Source organism: Camelus bactrianus, chromosome 7 (assembly GCF_048773025.1).
Source record: "Camelus bactrianus isolate YW-2024 breed Bactrian camel chromosome 7, ASM4877302v1, whole genome shotgun sequence".
NCBI lineage: Eukaryota > Metazoa > Chordata > Mammalia > Artiodactyla > Camelidae > Camelus > Camelus bactrianus.
The window spans coordinates 75,464,765-75,491,090 of NC_133545.1; the positions used below are offsets into that span (position 1 = coordinate 75,464,765).

General features: G+C 40.2%; 1 protein-coding gene across 9 annotated transcripts in view; it reads left to right on the forward strand.

Annotated features, from left to right (window-relative positions):
- The window catches only part of LHFPL3 (LHFPL tetraspan subfamily member 3), a 554,580-nt gene that overhangs the window by 2,660 nt on the left and 525,594 nt on the right, over positions 1-26,326 (forward strand). For all 9 annotated transcript variants that reach the window (XR_012508261.1, XM_074367627.1, XM_074367628.1 and 6 more), the window contains exon 2: positions 16,080-16,135. The gene's annotated coding sequence lies outside the window, so the exon portion shown is untranslated. The remainder of the gene's footprint in view (positions 1-16,079; positions 16,136-26,326) is intronic.

Sequence of the window (26,326 nt, forward strand, 5' to 3'; positions counted from 1 at the left end):
TGGTGATATATTACAGCAGCAATAGAAAGCTAACACCACCTGTTACTTTAGAGTTCTGATCTTTCTGCTAGGATAAAAATTTATATGCATTCCACTGATTAGTACAGTCAACCTTCTATATGTGCAGGCTCTGCATCTGTGGATTCAATCAAACTCAGATTGAATATATTGGGAAAAAAGATTTCAGAAATTTCCAAAAAGCAAAACTTGATTTTGCCAAGCTCTGGCAACTATTTACATAGCATTTACATTGAATTAGATATTATATGTAATCCAGAGGTAACAGAATATACGGAGGATGTACATTGGTTATAGGCAAATACTACACCATTTTATCTGAGACTTGAGCATCTGTGGAACCAATTTCTGTGAATGCTCAGGGACTATTGGACTCATATTGATTAGTTTATGTAGCAATCATGTTTGGAAACAATGCAGGGATATTACATGATTAAAATGGATATTTATCTTGTTCATCAAGAGTGAAGGCCATAATACAGTATACTCTGAAGTAGTATAACTTTTTCACTGCATCAGAATTATGGAACAACTCTTAAAATTACATCAAAATATAAAATGCAAAAAATGGTGGAAATTCAAGGAAAAGTTGACAAATCCAATACTGTAGCAGGAGATTTTGAAAGCACCTCTAATACGGTTAGATTAAGTGGACAAAAATAGTAAGGATATAGGAGGTTCAAAAACATAATTAACAAGCTTGATTTACCATGTGCTTCTAAGCACATGCAGCACATTTACTTAAGTTGGCCACCCTATACCAGAGTATAAAGCAAATCTAAACAAATACTAAAGGATTTGTATCATAAAGATCATAATTCTCACTGCAATGCAATCAAAATAGATGTCAATACTTAAAGATACAAAATATCCATAGGTTTGAGAATTTAAAAACATGTTTATAAGTAACTCCAGTTAAAAAAATACCAGATTTTTAAAAAATGGAGTGTGACGGTTGTTTGGGTGTTTGGGTGTTTTTTTTTTCTAATATTCTTGCTCTCCCCCTCAACTTTTGGCCTTTCCTGTGCAGTTCAGAAGTGGTCTCTGTCCACATTCTTGCCTCTCCCCCAGACACAGAATACTGCTTTTTGTGACTTGGTACCTGCGTGTCTGATTGAAGGGTGGTGGAGCGTCCTCTGTCCATCTTGTCCTTCTTCGGATTTAGGCAGGCCCTGGGCCTCAGGAGTGGTTTTTTTCTCAGTAAACCTGTCCTCCTCATTGCAGCTAAACTCTGCAGTGTGTTACTGGGGGAATCTTTGTGGACCGGTATTTCTTGCTCTGATTCTAGGAGTAGAAGTTTTCCCTTTCACCTTTGTTTCAGTTGTAGTTTCAACTTTTCACATGTACCATGAAGATGACAGGGTTTGTAGCCTTTCTTCCAAAGACTTATGACTTTTGCTTTCTACAGAACAAGGGTCCAGGCTGGGCTTTGTGCATTTCCCAGTTACCAACGTTTCTCAAAGCTTACTTCCCAGAGGAGAGGTGGCCACTCCCGTTCTCTAGACTTGCACCTCCATGGGAGGCTTTCTTTGCTCTGCCCCACCACCTTTCTGATGGGCGTGCAGTGGAAGTCTGTGGATATGTGAATCTGAACTCCTTTTGTGTCTGTGCCTCTAAATGAGCCACAGTCAGCCTTTAACAAATTATTTCAAATTTTAGCTGGATATTTTCACCTGCTTGGATGGCACCTGTCTTTTCCACAAGCCCCTGTTTTGCCACAGGTGAGTCAGGGCAACTGTCCCATCTCTCCTTGGAGGAGCCTATCTTCCCTTAGATGTCAGGCTACTCGATTTCCCTGTGATCTTCATTCTCTGATGGGTTAAAAAATGATTTCTTTTTAGTTTATCCAATTTCTTTTATCATTAATGTGGGAGTGGTGCTTTTTCCAGATTTTTACCATCAAGATAGTAGTGAAACTCAACTAGTTATTTTTTTAAATTCAAGCTCACAAATGTTCTCTAGTCTCATTTCCCTTTTACTCACCCTTTCTGCCCTTGGTTTGAACCTTCCACCCTGACAGCACTTTCAAGCTGCATTCCCTAAGAAACCAAACCTAAGACATCTCCCTATCTTAAGTCCAAGCCCCAATGCTGTGAAACTCCCCCAATTTTTTCAGCACAATTTTCTAATCTCTCAAGTCTTATAGGATTTATCCTTTACATTTGCTGTAGCACCTAAAAGTCTCAACCTTGTATTATGTATATTTGTGCCTATGGATTTTCAGGCACCATTTGGATGAAAATACCCAGATTCATTTAACTACTGCATTCATTAATCTAGCATTTATTGAAGACCATCATGCTGGAGTGCTGCTGGGATGCATTGTGACCAAGAGAGACATTGTACCTATCCTTGTTCAAAATATAATCTAGTGGGAAAGACAGACAGTGAGGATGTAATTAGAAGCTTATTGAGTGCTATAAATGCCAAGTCTCATTAAATAATAATAATTAGTAAAATGCTTACAGAGTGAGTAAATGAGTGGTTGAATAAATGGATGAGTAATAATCCCATCTCCACAGTTTTTCTCTCTCTTCTTTACATTACATTTAGCCTAAAATATGATGTATTTTATGGTTCCTATTGTATTATTTAATAGTTTCACTGTATATAGCCCCAGGAAATAATTTTCACAAAACTTTTTCTTTGATAGATGATCCAAAAAGTAGCTCTTTCTAAGTGTTGGGTTTTCACTACAGGACCACAGATTTCAGTACTTCATGCTCTCTGAGAGCCACTAACATATATTAGAAGGCTTTTAAAATATTCCACTGAATAGGACAAATATTTTGAAACTCACCTCTACTCAAATTCACTTCAATAACAATTTTAAAAATTATGTCACACAAAAAAATCAGGATATATAATGAAACTATATTCAAAAGTAATTTATATCATGAAATATAAGAAAATCCAATATCTGAGTGAAATTAAATCAATATTAAGTTGAAAAAGCAATTCAGTTAACTTTTCCACTGCAACAACCAGATCCATCATTTTTACATTACTTTTTTTTTGACCTTTCAGTATTGCATTTCTGAGGAAAATTTATTGGACAGGCTAATTTAACACTTCTCAAAAGACATTAAATTCACTTACTAGTGAATTTTCATGATTACATTCTTACCCAAAAGACAAATGAAGCATAGGCTCTAGGGTTAAACAGACGAGTTAGAATCTTGGCTTCAACACTTGTTAACTGTGACTGTAGGCATATTGCTAGTCTAAGTCATTTTTCTCTCATCTGTAAGATAAGGGGAGGGGGGACAAAAATAAAACCTACCTCACAAGGTTGACATCTCTGTAGCTCTAGAAAGAGATTATCCCCACCCACAGTGAACTTCCTCGGCAGCTTGACTGTCCTTTTTTACAATGCAGGCACCACAAGACGAGGCAGAGATACTGCTGGCTTTGCTCAATACAGCATCTCCAGTTCCTAGAATAATGACTAGCATGTATAAAGTGATCAGCTAATATTTATCAGTTAAATGTCTGTGATACGTTTAACACAGTGCCCAGCACATGGCAAATACCCAATAAATATCATTAGGATTATAATTATTGTGTTGATTAATTAGCCTGCCCTGCTGCTTCCACAGTCATTCTGTCTCAGCAAATCAGCATTACATTTTTCCAGTTCCTTAGGCCAACAATTTTGAAGTCATTTTTTTTTTTCATTTTTTCTTAATACCTCACAAATCCATCATAAATCCTGGCTCTATCTCCAAGATATTGTTGCAAGTCCCTCCTCTATGGATATCTTGCATTTCCACATGTCTCATGAGCAAGACTGTGACTGCCCTTTTTTAAGGACTATCTCACCCAAGATGCTTAGCTAGCAAACAGCTTTGGAAGATAGAGCTAGCGTCTCTCTCTGGAACAAAGGCACAGGCAAGCTTTCTGACAAATGTGATAAAGATATCTCTCTCAGAAGTAAAGTGCAGGCATGTTTACCACCCATGGTAAAAGATTCAGGTTCCTCAAGCTCAGGGTTCCCTTTCATGTAACAAAATCCTCTGCATATATGCAGGTGTTATCTAGTCTGTGGAAATTGGGGCTTGGGCAACTCACACAAAAATACTGAGACTGTGACATACAGGCAAAGGTGTACATGACAGAAGATTTCCTAGAGAAAATGATGTCTGATATAAAGACTAAAATATAAAGAGTTAGCCAGGTGGATAAGAAGAATGTGTAGAAGTCCAATGCTATAAAGAGCATGAAAACGTTAGCAAAGCGGCAGATGTTTCAGCAGAGCCAGAGTGTTGAGTACAAGATGGAAAGAAGGAAATGGACGAAGAATGCTGGGGGAGAACAGAAAAAAATTTGGAGAGATAAGAGTGTCCTGGGTATAAAAGGTCATGCATGCCACAACATAAAGTTTACACATGATCTTGAAGATGATCAGGACCCACTGACGGATTTTGAGCATGGATCTTTGCGTCTTGGAAAGATCACAATGGCAGCAATATTGAGAACATTAAATAGGCAAGATTGAAAACACAGAGACTTTTGAAATCTGACGTAGTAAACTGGCTACATAAAATTCAGTTTTATGTATGCACCATAATTTATTAAACCAATCACCAACTGAACCTAAAAATTATTCCTAATTTTTGTTTTTATAAAAATTTCTATGAATATACTTGTATATAATTTTTTTTAATGGAGGTACTAGGGATTGAACTGAAGACCTCATGCTAAGCACTTGCTCTACCCCTGAGCTCTACCCCATGCACATAAATCTTGACATGTGTTGCAATATTTCCCTAGGTTAAAATCCTAGAATTGGAATTACTAGGTGGTTTCCCTCACCAGCTCCTGAGAGCTAAAGAATCCTTGCCTTGATTTATCTCTGTGTTTGTTTCAAAAGCACCTGGTATTGGACAGAGATGTTTTGCTGCTGTGCTTTAGGAAATATGCAGTGGTCAACTGCCCTGAACCAGCTCTGACTTGACCACAAGAAAGCACTGGAAGAAATGAAACCTAGAGGTGTCTGAAAGTTACCTTAGCTTCATTACCATGCTAAAATCTCTGCTGGGGCCTGGAAGAGAGAAATTTGTACTCTGTGAGGCCCAAAGAAGCTTGCACAGAGAAGTGTGGAAGACTGAAAATGTCCCAGCTGCCTCTTTTCTTAGAGCCTTGACAACATGTCTGCCTCCTACCCCTTAAAATACCCTTACTCTCCTCCCTTTGGGGAGAAAGTGTTTTGAGAGCACAAGCTATCCCTTCTCCTTAATCAGTGAATAAAGTTACTGCTCTGCTTGACTGTGTGTGGTTTTGTTTGATTGGCATTTGTGGCTCCAGGCAAAAGATCCATTGAGGGGTCACAAACCCATTGGGGATCGGTAACAAGGTCAAAATGTCTATAGATCTTGAAGACTTTTGATATATTTACCAAATTGCCTTCCAATGATTTGTTCCAATTAGCTAAACTTAGGACTTCTGAATTAAACCAGGGAGACAGAAGGAGGTGGGTGGTCACAAGCTAGTAATGCCACTTGATTCTGGGCAGGAGGAAAGTACATCCTCTCTAGGGAAAAGTGTGTCTGGACAGAGTCTCCATAGATGAAGATGTACCAATCCTAGGGCCTGCTATTGCAGGATAATATGGTGGACCAACCAAGGAGGAGGGAGCAGGCATGCCCTCCCCATTCTCCAACAGTATGGGGGAAGCAGAGGGGTGTTCTCTGAGCCTGAGGCTGCACCATCTGGAGACTTCATGAAAATCTCTCATTTGAGCAGCAGGGTTGGAGTGGATGTGTTGTGTTTCTGGCTCTGGGCTGAAGTCTCTGGGTCTTTGCAGGCAGCTGCAGCTGTAGGGTAGAGAAAGAAAAAGCCAGAGAACTAGTAGAAGAACCCCGACCAGATCCACAAAAGCTGCTCTGGGGCTGGATAAGTGGGAAAGAGAAAAGATAGAGCAGTCTTCAGGGAAGAAAACCCTCCTGGAAGGTCAGCAAGCAGGGAAAAAAAGGCTTGAAGGAGACACTGGTAGGGGGAGAGGCCTTGGGGATAGAAAATTTGATTCCCTCTAGAAATAAGTGCCTTTGTCCTTACTCTCCAAATTCATAGCCTCCCAGTCAAGAAGGTGAGGGGGGCCCACCCACACCTCTCCCCACCCACCCAGCTCTAGGGCCACTGTGCAAACAGGCCAGTCCAGAGTGAGAAGATGGCTACTCTGGTTCCATCTGTTAGGACTAGAGGAGGATGAGGGAGGATGAGGAGGGAACTTGGTCGTCCATGGTCCTTGCCCTCCCACCCCAACCCCTGGGGTTGCTAATGCTTACATTGGAGGTGGTGGCAGGGGAGAACTCCAGTTACTGGACTTAGTTTTGGGACTTATGGCTAAACCATGAGAGTTCATCATGTTTCCCGGCTGACAGCTTTTAGAATGGAGGGCCAACTCTAACCAGAATGTAGTCCGAAATGGGCAAGAGGGAGTCAGACATAAAGGGGGCAATCTCTGCCCTCAGCCACTCTGCCTAGGCAGGAGCCCTGGTCACCTGGGAAAGAGGACTACAGTGGAGGGCTGGAAAAAGAATGATTCGGATAACATAGATGGCATCAGCCAGCTCTGCAGCTACTCTTCTCTGCCTCTAGATGTCGCCCTTGAAGTCAGAATAACAACTGGATCCATGAGAATTTACCACTCCAAGAACATGTAACCTACCTTGCTCCTCAGGGAAAATGACAAACCCTGCCTGGTTGAACTTAGACATATCCGACCCCCCAAAATGGAATGGTTGTGAGGTGGGAGTGAGGTGCAAATAACTGCTTTCTCTCTTCCTGTGTCAGATATATAGGAGACCAGAGGTTAGTGGCTGAATTATGATACAGCAAGTGAATTATCTGAGACTCCAGAAGTCTCTCTGTTGCCTGAACAATGAACTAGTTTGGGCCAGGAGCTACTTCCAATCTTCAAAGGAGGTGCTGCAACTTCTTACCAAGACCTCCAAGGTGCTGGGCAGCTGAGTTCCCAGAAAACTCCCTCTAAATGGCTGATATCTGAATCATTTCCTGGAAACGAAGTAATCTGTGTTGGCCTCACTGAAATTATTTTCATGCTTGCCCAGTAAAAAAGGAGAGGAGATGAAAGGGTGTCTCTTCACTGGAACTTGGTTGTGTGGCCTACAATGACATCTGTGGGGTTGAGGAAAATTGAGACACTTAGGACTTTGCTTGGTGGCTTTGGCTTGTGAATGTCCCCCAGTAAATCTGTCCTTTACCCATGTCACATGGTACTGTAGATACTTTATCCACCTTACTAAAGTGTAGAAAAGCAAAAACAAACAGATTATAAAAACAACCCAGGAGAAAAGTCTTAACAAACCACAAACAGATTTATAGTAGACTTCCTACTCAACAGTGAAGTCTAGGAGAGGAAGAATATGGATGAAGAACTGAAAGGAAATATGTATCTTGAGTTGTCTGCCCAGAAAACCTGCTTTCAAGAATGAGAGAAAAATAAATAATTTTTTGATAAATAAATGCCTAGAGAATTTGTCACCAATGGAACTATACTTAAACTACACATAAAAGTTGTACTTCAAAAAGAAGGAAAATTATATTGGAAGGAAGGTCTGAAAATGCAAGAAACAATGGTGAGGAAAGAAAGTAGTAAACATAGTTGAATCTGAAAGATTGTCTGCAAAAAAATAATGATAATAGTAATAATGTCTAATTTGGGGTGTTAAAAAAGACAAAACTAAAACATGGGACAAAAATGACATGCAAGGTGGCAGGGAATTAATAGGCATCTAAGTGTTCAAAGACCTTTTTCAGGGGGGAATTAACATATTAACTTTAGACTTTGACATACATTGTTCTTTACATACATTGCTTTGTATAAATCATGCCTCAACTTCTTTCAAAAGGGAAAAATAAAATGTACATCTGAAAACTTTGAAAGTATATAAAGTGAAAATCTCCCCTTAATTCTGTCATTTATGCTTCCCATGTGGAATTTTTTGTTTGCTTATGCACACACACATGCAAGCAAACATAATCAGTTTTTTAATTTTGTTTTTTCAATGATTTACAATATTATATCATTTTCAGGTGTACAACACAATGATTAAAAAATTTTATAGATTATACTCTGTTCATAGTTATTATAAAACATTGGCTATATTTCCTGTACTATATCCTTGTAGCTTGTTTATTGTATACATAGTAGTTTATACCTATAGCCCCTCCCTCCTTCCCTCTCCCCACTGGTAATCACTAGTTTGTTCTCTATATCTGTGTGTCTGTTTCTTTTTTGTTATATTCACTTGTTCATTTCTCTTTTTTAGATTGCATGTATAAGTGATAACATACAGTATTTGTCTTTCTCTATCTGACTTATTTCACTAAGCATAATATCCTCCAGGTCTATCCATGTTGTTGCAAATGACAAAATTTCATTTTTATGGCCGAGTAATATTCCATTATATATTATATTATATATATCACATCTTCTTAATCCATGCATCTGTTGATGGACACTGCTTCCATATGTTGTCTATTGTAAATAGTGCTGCTATGAACATTGGGGTGCATGTATCTTTGTGAATTAGAGTTTTTGTTTTCTTCAGATATATACCCATTCCCAGAGTCATTATATATATCAAATCCACGCATGAAGAACAGATGAGCATCATGATCAGTGACCAGTCACATCACTACTTCTGAAGTCTGTCTGTCTGATTGGTCACTGTGCCTTTATTACTAAGTTCAAACAGACAGCGAAGCATGTAGTTGTGCTGCCTTCTTGTTTCTCAGTGAGAACCCAACCCACATGACATTTTACAAAAACGAGTACTCAAAAGAGGAAATTGGACACCAAAGATGAAAGTACAGCAAAGAAATGAAAAGTGATAGTGTTGGAAGAGAAATGTGAATCACTGTGAATAGAGTTAAAGGAAAAATAGCTTACTGTGGGTGTGTTGACAGTGCCACCATTCAAGAAACTCTAGACATACAGCTGGAGGAACTTTATGAAGGTGAATGTATTGACATAAATAAGGAAAGTGGTTGTAATGAAAAAACTGAAGATGTCCCAGAGGAGGTGACCCTGGCAAAAATCTTCACCTTAAAGGAATGCTGAGGAATATTTCACAACACTGAAAGCACAAAGGATGAAAGTCAATAACATTTTTTACACATCAGTAATAAACAGTATAAAGTGTAATGTAAAAAATTATTTGCCTGAACAACAATAAGTTCCTAGCAATAAATCTAAAAAATAAGCAAGACTTTTAAGGAACTATGAACTTACCACTCTAAAAATATTTAGTACATGTATGAAAACTTTAAACTATTGGTCCTACCTGTAGTTGCTTGGGAGCAACACCAGGCAAATCCTTGGGGCCACTTGCAGGAAGACCCTACAGGTTGGGGAAGCAGGATGTCTGACCAATCAGGGAAGCCTTCAGCCAGGTGTTACTCCCCTTTCATAACACTTCCCAACCAGACAACTGGCCCATGAAAGATGTGGAATAATATCCAAAGAGTCTACTGGTGGCTTCTTCATAAGGACATGCTATGACATCTTGAGAAGCCCTTCCTAGTTCCTAAACATTCTTGACGTATGATCACTGAGGTTCATCCTTCACCTGTTTGTTCTCAAAGACCTAACACTATTGAGTGATGCCAGTCATGGAGTATTGTTGCCGTCGTGGAGTACTTGTTCAAGGCACTTTGTACATACTTAACACTGCTATTTGCTGTCAGCCCAGCAGCAAAGAGCACAGATCTACTAAGTGTTCAAAGCCTTCCCACATCCACTCCTAGTCCCTGCTCCCACCTCCCAGCCCAAGCCAGAGCCTTACCTATAAGAGGACACTGATCGGTTAAGGGTCTCAGGTAGAAACAAAAATAATTGAACTGTTTGTTTTGAGTTCTGTGGAGCTGCACTTAGGCTCTCACCTGTATTCTGTGTCCTACCTCTATTTTCCTCCTGCATCATCCCAAAGTTTTCTTAGAGGAGATGCTTCATCATCAAGAAAAGAGGAGGATAAAATGGATGGGCAAGGAAGAAATAAGAAGAAGTGAAAAATGTAAAATACAAAGCATAAAAAATGTAAATCAAACCATAGGTATCAGGAAAGAGATGGCAATACATCTAAAAAAGCAGCTAAGGGATAAGAAAGTTAAGAGAGACAGAAAAAATATAGTGGAAAATTAATAATGACAAATAAAAACACACACACTCACGTATACAAAATAATCACCTTACTTTGTTTTTTTAAAATCTAATTTAATATGACTTTAGTCCCAATTCCCATGACCAAGTGACAGAAAATTCAATGTTAATCATACTGGAACACCCTGCTCCCACCCCAATGTTGTTAAGTACTCCAGAGAACTTATAAAATACTATGGGTGGTACCTCTCATCTTCAGTCCACCTTGGTACTAGTAATATTTCCGTATCCTTGCTAGACCTTTGAAGGGCTCTTCCCTGGCATGTGAATTTTTGCCAATGCTAGATGACTGTCTTAGCTCAGGCTGCTATAACAAAATAACATAGAGCAGGTGGGTTAAAGAACAAAAATTTACCTCTCACAGTTCTGGAGGCTAAAAAGTCCAAGATCAAGCTTGGAAGATTTGGTTGCTGGTGAGGACTCTCCTCTTGGCTTACAGATGGCTACCTTCTTGCTGTGTCCTCACTTGGAGGGAGAAAGAGAAAGAACTCTGGTCTCTCTTCTAAGGACACTAATAACATCATGGGGTCTCACCCTCATGACCTCAACTAAACTTAATTACCTCCCAAAGGCTCTACCTCCAAATACCACCATAGGGCTTCAATAGATGAATTTCAGAGAGGGCCACAAATGTTCAGCCCATAACAGTGACCATGCAGTCAACCACCCACCCAAGTGCTGCCAGCTTCCCCAATCTCTGTGGAACCTGCTGACCTCCAAATTCTTTTACACCTTTAAAAAAATCCACCTTCTCTCCCTCCTCAAAATCACTTCTCAATTACCCAATGTAGTCTCCTCAAGGATTTCAGCCTTTTGGGAAACAAATGGTCAGAGAAGGAGTTTGCCTATCCAAAGGCAAAGGCAATAGAGGACCTGGCGCATTGGGGAGAATGCTGAGAAAAAACCCCACAAATTAATATTTCAACAAATTATCTTTTCACATTAGAGTCAAAGAAGCCTTGTATAATCTCAGCCAGGCTTAGCACCTTGACTAAGCAACAGACTACATAGGAATCGGTCCTTGTACTTTCCAGACTTAATAACAGAGCAGTAATAAGTAGAGACCTCTAATTAAAACCCCTGATTCACTGTGCTATCAATGCAACAACCTCAGCAGTTGATTGGCGAATCCTAGACAGATAACCAGGCACTGCAATTGGCACCCAATTCATTATGTATTAGCTATTCTCTATAATACATGTCTGAAGTCTAGAAAGCCCTGAGAACTGGAAGTTTTTTGGTAATCATTTGGAAGCAATATCTGGCCTGATCTGAGTTAAAACTCTTTATAGTCTTTTTTTTTTTAAATTGAGGTATACATAGTTGATTTACAATGTTGTGTTAGTTATGTATTCAGTTATACATAAATATATTCTTTTTCCTTATAGGTTATTACAAGATAATGAATGTAGTTCCCTGTGTTATACAGTAGGACCTTATTGTTTATCTATTTTATATACAGTAATTTGTATCTGCTAATCTCAAACTCTTTATTTATTCCTCCCCCAATTTCCCCTTTGAGAAAGTTTGTTTTCTATGGCTTTGAGTCTGAGTCTTTTTCTGTTTTGTAAATAAGTTCATTTATATCATTTTTTTAGATTCTGCATATAAGAGATATCATATGATGTATAGTCTTTATTTGCTTTATTTCATGTGAGTAGTCACATATTTTGCTGGCAAGATATTAATGTGCTGGATAATAGGGTGTTGTCTTAGAGTGGCAGGGGATATTAAGTAGTATATGGCCCATTCACCATATTTTCTTTATAAAATCAGAAAAGTTTTGAATTCCAAAAGACTAAACCACAAGGATTTTAGAAAAATAATTATGAAACTTGCATACTTTTATCTTACTGGCCCATGCACAGAACTATAAGAGGATAGACTCCTCAAGTCACTTATTTCCAACCACAGGGACATATAACATGGAACTGATATGCAGGGTAATCACATTGAAGGTTTATTAAACTGAAGACCTGGTCTTTCCTGAGGGAAGACAAGGAGCAATGAATCATGGGGAGAGGTAGCATATGGCCAAGGCTCCCTGGCTCTCCGTGTGGTGTGTAAGTCTGATGGCCAAGGAAGCAATAAATCCAGGTCAGCAATAACTCCCTCCCTGTTGGCTGGACTTTATTCACACATTGGGAACTAAACTGGAAGCTGAGGCTGTCTTTGAGATGAAAATGAGGGGTGGAGGAGCCAGGAGTGGGCAGTCACTGTTAACCCAGCTTGAAGCTTATTAGCAGAAAGGATCTTTTGGGGAACATAAATCCAGGTCTTGCAGTTTACCAAGGGTTTTTTTTTTAACCAGGTAAGAGTACATGCTTATTAGATCTCATTTTTAGATGACAAAGAAGATGTAGTTAGGAAAGAACAAGCAGTAGGAAAATGAAATAGGAAGGCACTTCAATAGGAAATGGTTTATTTCTTTCCATGAGAAGCCCAGAGCTAATACACAAAGAAGAAGTTCTCTAAGAGGTAGAGATGCAGGCAAGAATCCAAGAAAATCAAGAAGAAAGGAACCAACACTCATGGGCCCCCTTACAGCTACTTCATGGTGTGAAAAAACATCTGGGAGTTACTCCCACAGTTTGAGGAAGCATCCATAATGTGAAGACTTTTTTGGATAATAAAACATAAATATGGTCTGGTTCAAATGTTTTGATAAACAACAGAAGTGTAAGTAAGTAAATAAACAAGTATAATTTAAAGTTATCAGTATATATATGAAACATACTCATCTTGGAGACAGTCAATGTGTATCTTATGTAATACTATTACTGTGAGCTTTAGGGAGTTCACCACAGGATTTGACTGGTTTAGAATCACTCATCACCATTTGAGACTTGGTTATCTATCTGCCCTGTAGAAATCCTTGTTAAAGTATGTATTTGAGTAGTATTTGCTCCATAATATGTATTCTCATGAAGAGTCTGGGACCGGGGTATAATACTCACAGGCTGATTTACTCCTCAGATCCTGGTAAGATTTCAGCATTTCCCAGCCCAGGGTGTGGATGTGGTGGGTGTTTCTCCTACCACTCTCTCTCACTGGGGGTCCACCTGCAGATTTTTAGCAAAAGCTGTAGAAAAGGTCTTTGACCTACTTTTACATGCTGCTGGTTCTCATCGACATTACCTCCAGCATCTTGCTAATTGTCTTTCCTCTCAGCTTCTGTCTTTTTTCTCACTTATTCTTGGCTGCCTCCTGGGATTACCTTCTGTTCACCCTTAGTTTGCATGTTCCTTCCTGGCTTTGGCATGCCATCCATCTTGCTTGCTTGCCTGGTTCTCAGCCAGCATCATCTCTGGCTAGATGCAATATACCCCGTCCCTCAGCCCTCTTTCTGAGAGATGCTGTATTGTTTTTCCCTCTGATTAGCCTCCTCCTTCTATGCTTCCCTCTTAATCAGCCTCTCCTTGATTATTTACACATTTAGAGACCAGAGATTGCCATCTATGTCATTTAAATTCTGCATAATTCCTATCTCTATTGCTGGACGTTATTCATCGTTCAATGAATATTTGTTGAATTTAATATCAATCAAACTAGTTTTCAGACTACTCACAATCAACTGTGGTCATGAAAACATTGTGGTAAGTCAGGAATGGGACTATTTTTTATTGAAGGGCAGTGGGATAGAATGGAAAATATCAGAGTGCATTCTGAAACAGCATTATTTTATGAAACCTGTGTTTCACAAAAGTTGGGATCAAGTGATTTTTCGCCACTGTATGTTATGATTTTAAAGTTTAAAAGTGATGAATTAGATTGCAGGGTAGGTTGGAAAGATAATCTAGACATTTGTTGTTTTTGTCTATCTAAAACATTCTCCAGCTGTATTTCTGACAACAGAATTACTTCTGTTCTATTCTTCTTGGACAGAGTTTACCCCACTCACCCTACCTTGTCATTAGAGAACCCCAGTTCCTAGTCATAGTAATTGGCACAAGCCAGTCTAATCAGAGTGCCCCCTGGGATTTTTTTTTTTCTAATAGCTATCAGAAAAAACTCTTTCTTTCCATTGTTGTTGCCAAATTGGTAGAATATGATTTTTAAGGCCACCAGTGGACATATTGGAGAGACTTGGCGAGAGAGACACTGCCCCTGGACCCAGTGTTGCCTCTGGACTTTCTTATTACATAAGCCAAAGCACTTCCTCTTTGGCCTAGAGGAGATGGGCAAGTTTCTGGAAACATACAGTCCACCAAGACTGAATCAAGAAGAAACTGACCACTTCAACAAACCAATCACTAGAAATGAAATCAAATTAGCAATAAAAAACCTCCCTACAAATAAAAGCCCAGGACCAGATGGCTTCACTGGGGAATTCTACCAAACATACAAAGAAGAACTCATACTGGTCCTTCTCAAACTCTTTCAGAAGATTGAAAAGGAGGGAATACTCCCAAAATCATTCTGTGAAGCCACCATCACCCTGATACCAAAACCAGGCAAAGACACTACTGAAAAAAGAATTACAGACTAGTATCACTGATGAACATAGATGTAAAAATCCTTACCAAACTATTAGCAAATAGAATCCAACAGCACATAAAAAAGATTATACATCATGATCAAGTGGGGTTCATCCCAGGGACACAAGGGTGGTTCAACATATGCAAATCAATCAATGTAATATATCACATCAACAAGAGAAAGGATAAAATCCACATGATCATCTCAATAGATGCAGAAAAAGCATTTGATAAAATTCAACATCCATTGATGATAAAAACTCTCGCCAAAGTGGGTATAGAGGGAACATATCTCAAATAATAAAAGCTATATATGACAAACCTACAGCCAGCTAAAATTGAATTTCTGCTCTTTGCAACAGAATGAATTGTGGCCAATGTAAAAGAGCATAGAATAAAGAGTGCAGAAATCTAGATTTAGGTCTAACAGTGTCACATGCTAGAGGTATGACTCTTGGAAAATTTCAAAAGCTATATAGGTCTCAATTTTCTCTTCCTCTGAAATAAGAGAAGTGAATCTGACAGGAACTCACAATCCAGTTCCTATTGGTCACCAGAGTTCCCTGTGGAGCTTTAAAAAAAAATACAGATGCCTGAGCTCCCTACTGGATTTTCTGAATCAACATCTACAAGAATGTGTCCCACAAACGCATTTCTAATTTTAAAATGACCTTAGGTGATTCTCGTGCACAGCCAACGTGGGTAGGGACTGGACGAGGTCATCTCTAAGGTGTTTTCCACCCTAATACTCAGTTCTCTGTGATTCTTCCAACATCACACAGTCTGAATTTTCAGCAGTTGACAAAGTGACAAATGTAGAATCTGAATTCACGTTATTTTTGTTGACTGGCATGAGATGGATGATGCCATGTAAATGGTAATAATGACTAATAAAGATATGCTATCACTATTCCTAGTTAGCCTTATAGAGAAGTGACACTCACCAATGCATCAATCACATTTTCTTCCCGCAGACTTCCCACAGTATAGTCTGCCATCAGAACAGACTCTTTTCTTTCTGAGAAGTAGAGGCTCAAGGGGAAGAATGTGGAAGCTTAAGAAAATAACTAAATCAGCATAAGAAAGTCAGATGACCAAATCTGCTTTGTGTCATTACAGTTCTGGTATCCAGAAGTGTCACATGTTGGTTCTTTCCTGTGTCAGAGCAGAAATGTAAATTAGAGACTTTATAGACAAGTGATAATACAATGGCCTTAGTGATCTTTCTTAAGTAATTGTTTCTTGCCTAAAGATTTCAGTCTGTGTAGAAAAGGCACATTTCTCTCATTAACAAAAAACATGCAGAGATAAGTCTCATTACCCCTCCAGATTTATGTCTGTCTTCCTTTTTAATATGCTTCAGGAGAATTCAATTGTCTCTTCATTGTTTTTCACAGGAACACTAACAAGGCCAGCAGACTTGAAGTCCTTTGTCTAGGAGACTAATGTCTTGGTAAGTTTTCATTGTGTCCCCCTCACTCTCACCCTTTGATGGAAAATGCAATGAGTTCTAGGAGGGCTGCAGAGTTGTTGTACACAAGCCCTTCAAATGCACCTATTCAATTCAGTGTTCTAGGGGCTCCAGGGCAGTGGCCACAGAGGGCAGAAATATGTGTAGCATCTGTTCCCATATGATTGATGAAGACCCTCAGGGAGGGAGAAGGAGGATGCGTGGCAATAACTAAGTAGACAGAACAGCAGAGGCAAAATAGCAGACAGTTTTACACCCAAGAAAATAACTATTTTTGAAATGTTAGAGTGGCCTGTCAGCCTTGACAGTTTGGTTTTTTTTTCAGATTTGGAGGAAACTGGGGTGAGTAATTACAGGCAGTGACTGTCATTGTCAAGATAGTTCTGTAATTAGAGAAACACAAAATATATCTCATTTAGAGGCACCTCAGATAGAGCCACAGGGGCAGCCATCAGATGGAAAAGGTTAATAAAGTCAGAACAGTCAGCCACTGATGCTGAAGCTAAGGAGTAGGAATGTCCGTGACAGGAGAGGACGTTCTGTCATCCTAAGGCACAGACCCTGCTTTAAAGCAAATCCAGGCAGAAGAAGAAAGGAGAAATGGGTCCTGGAATCTGCAGTAAAATTGAAGAGAGGGCACAGAGGAAAAGCTTACTAAATGCATTTACTAGAGTCATTTTAAAACCCTATTTGCTGTCTTAAGTTAATGGAATAAAAAGTAGTTTGGGGCAGGAAGAGAAAGATTCTTTCTTTAGACTCATAATACAGTTGGAATCCAATTTTACTCATGTGTAAATCTAATGAAATGGTTGAAGCGAGGCAGCTCAGTCTGTCAGCCGTCAGTGTTTTTGCATCAAGCCGAGATCTTAACTACCACACAATTTGGAAAAGCGAGAAAACTTTATCCACGAAAGCACGTAGGAAGCAAATACGTATGAATTAAGGTGTTAGTTGGAGGAACATAACCTTATCATTTATTTCATAAACAGAGAAACAACTGAGTTCAGCTGCCTCCTGGAATCTCGTCCAGATTTATGGGTGCCCAGACAGGCATCCTGAATTCTAGCAAAGACACGTGGTCAGAATAACTGATTGCACAGACAATCTTGTTATGTGTGTTATGTGTGTGTGCGTGTGTTTTAAGGCAAGGATGCGCCTTTGGATTGAGTTTTTTTTGTTTTTTTTTTTAATGGAGGTACTGGAGATTGAACCTAGAACCTCATGCATCCTAAGCAGGCACTCTACCACTGAGCTATTTCCCTCTCGTCTTTGTTTGTTTTTCAATTTAGAAGCATCTCTCTTATTCATCCCACATCAATGAAAGGAGCTTAAGAAAAAAAAACTTTATATTTTTATGTAATCACATGCTTAAAATGATTTTCAGAATATAAGAGAAAAACAAGGAAGTGTATTTCCTCTAACTCCAGGTAACACAGTCTCCCTCTTTCTCCTCTTCCTTCTCTCCTCTCTCCTTTCCTTTGCATTTTATATTTAGGATATAAAATCTAAGAGAAATGTGAGAACTATGTGAAAATTGGGCTAAAATGGAAAGCTTTATTTATTTTGTTTAGGAAAGCTTTATTCATCAAGCACAAATAGATGTGATCTTTAAATACTAACATTGCATCTTAGTCTGGATGTAAGAATAATTTTAAAAGTCATGTCTAAAAAGGAAAAGCAGAGTATTAAGATGTCAACTGACTATACTGGAGTGAAAGTATTTGCCCACATGTGCAATTTTTTCCCTTCTCATTTAATGTTCAGTGTAACAGAGTCCAGTTTTCATTCTGTGCTTGAGCTAATGATCTCATAACCAGTACTCAATGCTCAAGTGTGGAGAATGTTACTTGATCCCTTCTCATTACTAGGCTTGAAGAGGGACAGACTAGAGGCCAAGAGACCCATTAGCATCTTGCTCAGCTCAGTTTCTTTAAAATCTACCTCCCATGCCCATAGGTGTTGAAAACACACTTGAGAGGAACATTTCAGGATCCAAGTGGCACATGTGTACTTCTGGTTTCCAGTCTAGAGTCTCTCACCTATCACACTGAATGACTTTCTTCCTGACTTACAAGCTTTTGCCTGAATTCTGAATAAGATCTCTCATTTTACAAGAAGTCTCACAGAGTAATAATTGGTTACCAACCCCTGCTTGGCACAGCTTCAAGACTTCCCACATCAATATATGTTCCTCACAAGCTGCTCAGACCAGATTTTCTCTGGTCTCATGAGTTGGCCCGAGACAGTCAGGAGGCTAATGTTACCTCTAGGTGAGACACAAGACTAAACAAAGATATGGGTCTTAGGAATAAAGATGTGTCACAGAAAGAATTCATGGGACTTAGCCACCAATTGGATGCAGAGGATGAGGATGAGGGTGAGACATTGATGACTTTCAGGTTTCCAGCTTGAGAGAATGGGATTCCTGCAATAGGATACAAGAAGAAGAGGAAAAGAGATGTGAAGGGCTTTTTTGGACCCGCTGATTTTGAGCCTTCTTCAACTTACCCAGATTCATTAGGGCATGTTCTGCCTGTCTGTTAAATACTGATGAATCTTGGGGTTGGATTCTTGCTTACCTTGTCTTTCTCTTGTGTGCAAACTCTGCACGATCTCATCCATTTTCATGGCTTTAGCCACCACCTGCCTGAATGCTGGTCTCTCTTCTTCTAATCTCTCCCTTTTCTAATTGGATAATAGGAACTTGATGACTATCCACTGAATAAATGAATGCATGGTTGAGTGAACCCATCTTCCATAATGCCTCAAGAGTTCTCTTTCTAAAATGTAAATATGAGTCTGGAGTTAAGGATCATGTTCACTCGGGAGCTGAGATCCATTAACGTAGAATCGATTAATGAAGTCTTAGCAATGGATGAGTTCACCCAGGGATAATATATGACTAGAGAAGAAAAGATAATAGAGGACAGAACTCTGGGTGTCAACAGTATTTAAGAGTTAAACAGAGGAGAATGAGTCACGGGGAGATACTGAGAAGGAGTGAACAGGGAGATGGAGGGAAAAACAGGAGACCTTTGTATCTTAGAAATTAAGCAAGAAAATGTTTTGGACAGGTGGGCTGTGAAGTGGCCATGGTGCCAGGGATGGAAGATATGAATGGGCCCAGCAGCATGGACTCCCAGTTCCCAAGACTAACCTAGTTACTGCTGCTGCTGAATATGCAACCTGCTATCCACAGAAACCAATACTAAGCTCCTATTATGTTACTGTCTCTCAAAGAATCCACCTGCCACTTGGTGGCAAGTTGACTACATTGGACCTTTTCCATTCTGGAAGAGCCAGAAATTCATGCAGACAGAAATAGACACATATTCTGGTATGTGTTTGCCTTTTCTCTCTGCAAGGCCTCAGCCAGCACCACTATTTAAGGGCTTACAGAATATTTGATCCGCAGACATAGGTTCCCACACAACATCATTTCAGATAAGGGACTCACTTTATAGAGAGGAGGAGTGGAAACAGGCCTTTGACTATGGGATCCATTGTTCCTGTCATACTGCTTCACCCAGGAGCTAATGGCCTGAAGGAGCATTGGAATATCCTGTTATGTAAGCTGACATGTAAGCTTGGAGACAACACTTTACAGTAGTGGAAGGACACAATATATATACTGAAACAAAGAACTCAATAGAGTGCTGTGTCACCAGTGGGAAAAATAGATGGGTCTGGGAACTGAGGGCTGATAGCAGAAGTGGCCCTGCTGGCCATCACTCCCAAGTGACTCCCATTGCTTTCAACATGAAGCATCGATCCCTGTTGGCTTCCTATTCCTGCAACTCTGACCTCTGCAGGTTTGGAAGTCCTGATTCCAAAAGGGGGAATACTTCCACCAAGGGGCAAGCAAAAATCACATTGAACTATACATTATCACTGCTGTGGCACTTCCTAGTCCACAAGCATCCAGCAAGTAAGAAGGAGAGTTGCCATCCTAGCAGTGGTAATTGGCCCTCATCATCGAGAAGAGGCACAGCTGCATAATGGGAGCAGAGAGAATGTGTTTGATACTCAGGTGATCCACTGGGGCATCATTTGGTACCTCCATGCCCAGTTTTCACAGTGGATGGAATAGTGTGGTAACCTGTCCCGAGAAAATCATGGTGACCAGCAGAGGTGCTAGCTGAAGGCGAGCAGAATCTAGAGTGGACAGTGTGGGAGGGAGATGATGGTCAGTTGCAGCCTTGAGATCAGCTGGAGTGGCACGGGCATAATTCATCCCACTAACTTTCTCTGCTAGGTGCCTCCAGGAAAAACAATCTACTGGAATCCTGAAAGAGCTGCTTTCAGAGTATATATGAGGAAGTGGATCCAAGTGGCACAAAGTGTTCACTGTGGGAGATGCTGTGATACACTGCCCAGATCCCTCTTCAATGGAGAATTTGTTGCCCCAGTGGCTGGCAGTGCTGTTTGCAGACAACCTCTAGCTGTCAGCCCTTTCGGGATCTGCCTCAGCTGCACAGAGTGGCTTTCTTTGCCCAAGATCATGCCCCTTCCCAGGGTAGCCCATATCTGGTAATTGATCAACATGATAGTATAAAAGCCTGGCCATCCTGGCCCAACTCGGGCTAACTTTGAAGGTCCATTCTAGCTCCAGGATTCTCCTCGTGGTCAGTCAAGGGTGCCTTTGGCTTGCATCGCAGCTCCATTTCTCCCTCCTTCCAATCCTGCTTTCCCTCCTCTACCTTTCACAGGAATTGATCTCAAGAACTCTTTTTAGTAAACATCTGCATGCTTAACTCAGAGTCTACTCCCCTGACACTTGCTTGATAACTAATCTCATCATTGTTCCTGGATAAGGGTTCTCCTCACACCACTGTTCGTCATTTCTTCAGACCTGTGATCAGTCCTCCTTAGGGATCTCAAGCTCTTGGCTTCAGCTCCTTTGGTCATGGGGTCCTTTTCTGGGTAGAAGTCCATCTGGCATGGCATCTTCTTTCAGCCAATTTCAATCATCCACATTTTCCCTGGCTTTACTGTTATTAGGATGTGGAGATTTGAAATACCCTACTATTCTAGCTAGGGGCTACACCTCCTTCACCAGATCACACAGAAAAGGAAATCCAATTCAGCTAATGTTTATTGAATAGCTGCTGCAGCAGAAACGCCAAGCTGCCACCTGGGAGTTTACAGAGATGAATTACATCTTTTCCCCAAAGAACTTATAAGAATGTGCTGGACTAGCAATTTTGCCTTTGGAGAGTAACCCCAGAGCAGCAGAGCCTTTTGGTTTTTCACATATTATTTGCTTCCTTTCCTTTGGAGCCCAGCTATTGCCATGAGCTTCAAAAGCCACATTCAGAACGTGACTCAGTACATCCCAGCCTGTCTGCCCTTTTATCTCCCAAACCCGTGATCAGGTGTCCTTTCACAGTGGTGTTTCATACCTGAGTCCAGGAACAGACCAAATGCCACAATCAATGTTCTTCTGGCTTATCTTCAGTAGGTAGCAAATGAGAATGATTATATCAACCAAGGTGCTCAGGGGCAAGTGCTGGTCATTGAACCCCAGTCACTGCATGCCTGGCAGTTGTTTAAGGATGGATGGCCTTAAGAGGCTATATTCTCTGGCTTATATTTAAGCACAGCAATTAAGGAAGTCAGGACTCAGAATCCTGACTAAAGAGGTCATATGCAGCATTTATACACTATTACACACATGATTTTCTAAAAGGCTAGACTCCACGGGGAGCCTTCTTCAGAGACCAGTTGCTATACTGATAAATATCTTAGGTGATCTTACCAAATAGTAACTACAAGTTCACCCAGGCAAATGGAAGTAGACTGTAGTCTCAGTTTTCTTGTCTACAAAATAAGCATAGTTAAGACCTGTCCTGGCTGCCATGTCCTAGTCAAATGAAAACATATGAGTTCTCTTCATTAAAACTAAAGCAAAAACCAATGATCTCAACCACATAACCCAAAGACATGTTTGGTTTTGACAGAAGAATGTTTTTCATGTTCTATAATTTGAGTGCCTTCAGATAAATGACAGTCCCCAATAGGTTAACACCTGGTAGGCTTCATTAATTTATATAAACTGCCTGACTATGAAGGCTTTTGAGTTTGTAATTGTGTTTATGCAAATGTAAGATATTATCATCAATGCTTTAAGAGAAACTTCTACTATTACAATGGTGCATGCATCAATGTCTAATAAATTATAAATAAGTCTCTTTCTATATCAACTGTAAATGTGTCCCATCTGACTGTGAACTCACTGAGGAGAAAAGCAGTGTCTTATTCATTATTGTATCTCCAAAGCTTAAGACAGTGTCTGGGCATTGTAAATGCTCATTAAATATTTGTTGGTCCTAATTGAGCCAGACGGTGGAAAAAGTGGGTCATTGTAATAGGGTAGATGTTAAGAAGCTGCAGGATATGGAAATGCAAGAAAAATCCCCAAAGATTTAGAAGTATAAAAATTGCAGAAATGTCAAGTAGAAATTGGGCTTCACCTCTTTAAAGAGAAAAGAAAAATATCAAAACAACAAATACTGAGCATCAAGTGAACAATGGGACACATCCAGGACAGTTTAGACTCCAGAGGATGAGGTTCAGAGAAGGGGAAATGGAGTAGGTATTTTAAAGACAAAAAATAGGGGTGTGGGTGTAGCTTGGTGGTAGAGCCCATGCTTAGCATGCATGAGGTCCTGGGTTCAATCCCCAGTACCTTCATTCAAAAAAATAATGATGATGATACAGACCAAAACCAGAACTGTGTCTGTCACAATAGTAGGAAGGCAAATCTTCTGAGTGTAGCTGATTAGTGGGCAATATCTGGGCTTGTTGGATAAATTTGTTCTGGGCTGGCTGGAGGTAGTCTGCTGCATATGTAATGGTGCCTGATTTAGGATTATTACATCAGGTAAGACACATGTCTCTGTTCTGTATGCAAAATGCTCAAGTCAAGATTTTGTCACCCAGTTCCATCTGCACAGTGGCCAGGTCATGGTTTATCAGCCTCCAATTTTCTCCTTCCTTCAGCCTCACATCAGCAATTCACCAAACCCTTTGATTTCCCTCGGTAGTGTAATAAGCCACAGCCAAGACTAGAGAGTAGACCTTAAGCACTCCATACCAGACCCTGGACTGTTGGTCTAGATATCTTTTGGCTTCCAGACTGCAACATCTTCCCACCTCAACTCTTACTATATTGGGTTTGTCTCACCCTTAGACCTCCCACTTGTTTTTCAAATCCAATTAAAATTTCAACTCCAAAGACTCATGCTCATCTTCCCATGGAAACCTCCTGTTGTGTTCATTCATGCCTATGCATGCCCTTTCTTCCAGCAGGCTGTTCCTCAGACCTTCATACTCTTCCTGAGTCTTGGCCTATTCTGTTTCCCATTTGCAATGGTCTTCCCCCATTTCTTCATCAGTCATTCATGTTACTGAACCAAACTTGGGTCCCCTCACCTGCTTGTGGTAAAGCCAATCTACTGACACAGGGTTGTGGTGAAGGAAAGTGCAGTTTATTGCAGGGTGCCACGCAAGGAGTCTAGGGCAGATGGTGCTTAAAAAGCCTGAACTCCCCAAAGGCTTTCATGGAAAGGTTTTTGAAGACAGGGTGAGGGAGATGGGTTGTGGGGTGTGTGATCGGCTCGTGGACATTCTTCTGATTGGTTGGTGGTGAGGTAATTGAGCGTCAACATCATCAATCTTCTGGTTCCGACTGGTCTGGGGTCAACGTGCTTGTGGGCAGCATACAGTTAACTTCTTCTACCTGGTGGGGATTTCAGTATTTGCAAAACAGCTCAAAGGACATGGCTCAGAATATTATCTATAACTCTTGAGGAGGAACTAAACGTCCTTGACTTTGTTTAATGGCTAAACTTTTGTCTTGCTTGACTCTTCCTTTCTTTCTGCATTTTCTTATTTCTCTAATTAAATGTACTCTTTGGAACTTGGAAAAGGCCTAGGAGACTAAAATTCTTCTACAGACAAGAGGCAGGCAGAGGAGATTGGGGGAATGTCTGTTCTGGGAAAGCCCTATAGGGTCCTCCTTGGTCACAATTTCTAGTTTTAATTTCAATTTAATATTGTAATTTTACAATGTGAGCTTATATGTGGTTTTATGGACGTTCTGGCATAGGAATGCATTAACTTAAAAAGTCATTGCCCCAAGCGTGGCCTGTCTATCTGGGTAGATGGCCTTGTCATTTTGGAAAGGACACACATCCTACAGTGAGGAAGGAAGGACTTCCTACATTCCATCCATAGAAGGGTAGATACTGCAAAATTGTCTCATCTGAAGCAGAGGTTGGCAAACTATTTGGGCCTGTCAGTCCAACCCAGCCTGCTGCCTGTTCTTGTAAATGAGGCTTTATCGCAACATAGCCGCACCCATTCACAGATTGTCCAGGGCTGCTTTCATGCTACAATGGCTGAATTGAGCAGTTGTAACAGAGACTATATGGGCAGCCAAACCTAAAATTAAAATTCAATGTCCAGTCCTTTACAGAATGTTTGCTGACACGCGACCTTGAGTTTTCTTGGTAAGATAATTTTACCTGTCTGGTCCCCTCCGTTAGCCTGCAGGCTGCTTAAGCGCGTCTGTTTCCCCCACTGCAACTTGTAATACACTCCACACAGGGAAAGACGAGTTTCTGATTGAATGACAGGCATTCATCCAAGAAACATTTTTAAGTGCACCAGATGAACAGGAAAATCTAGAGATGATTTATATTTTATGTGGTGGAAAGGCTATTTCCGTGCCTTTTCTTCTCAATACATTGATTCTTTTAAGTTTGACTCCACAGGGGCACCATGATAAAAGCATCTCAAACTCTATTGAAGAGTTTTCAGGAGACATGGTCTCTCTGAGGAAAGGGACTCTCTGGTTCAGGGCAGCAGCCCCCGTCCCACTGCAGTGTTTGGCACAAAGGAGAAGCTCAACAGCTCTTAGCCAAATGAATGATGAATAAATGAGCTTCCTTTTCTGGTTGCAAATAACTTTATTTAAAATACCGTGTTTGAAAACATATGTAAACTTGAAATTCACAACGTTCATAGCTCGACGGTTAATTAAATAACACCCAGGCATATGTTTGTTTGGAAAATGCCAACATAGTTGCAGGAAGATCACCTAAAAAGCAAGCATTGGTGTAAGAAGCCTATCAGGCCAATTCTGTGTGTTATGAACCCCCCCGCCCCACGCCAGCACAAATAACAGTACAATGATCAGAGTGAACATTGGCAACCTTCATTGAAAAAACAGATTGTGTTTCAGAATCTTATTAGTAAGTTAAGACTTTGACCTATATTTCCTTACAGAAACAAATCTTATAAGGAATGGCTAGATTCTAGTCCAAAGAAACCACTGTAGCAAAGAGGGCTTTATTTGGAGGAAACGAAGCTGGGTTCAATCAGTCTTGGCCATGTTACTGTTCAGCTGACTTGGGCAAGTTATCCTCTAATGTGGAGTTTCTGGGGTTTGTTTTTGTTTTTAAATCTGTGAAGTTGGGGAAAATAACACAAGGATTGTTGGGAGAATTCAGTATTATAATGATATATGAGTTGACTTTCACAATTCCTGGCACATATTAAATATTTCAAAAGTTTATTTTCTCTTTTGCTAGGCAATGTTGAAGTTTATATTTGAAACTCCTCCTTCCTTCTGCACTCTTCCTCAACCTCTAGTACCCTAACTCACCTAGAGATCAGTGATCTAAATCCTGTTCCAGGTCTATCTCATTTCCCAAAGTACACCAAGCTCCAGAATAACTAAAATTCCCATTTCTCTAATGCATCTAATCTTGCCCAGGTGTTAGAAAGAAAGTAAGGTAATTGAATTTACTTACACTACAATGTTAATGACTCGCCATCCTTTTTACTCTCCCAATATGTTAAAGTCCTTCTTGAAAAGGACTACTAGAGCATCCAAATGAATCTCTAGCAGTCAAATTAAAATGCAGGACAAGAAGAAGGGCCATCCATTTTCCCTCTTGAAATGATCACCCCATTTTTGACCCTAGCAGGGAGGTGGTCCTGTCTGGCAGGTGGCTGCTGGGGTCAATTCTTCTCACCTAGGTTTCTGTGGATAAAGAAAGAGGTCTGGAAACACCCTGAAATTGTACATGAGTAAACAGAGGTGCATTTTTTCTGGGGAGAGTTTCTTCAGCTTTCATCAGATTTTAATAGTGATATCTTGTGATT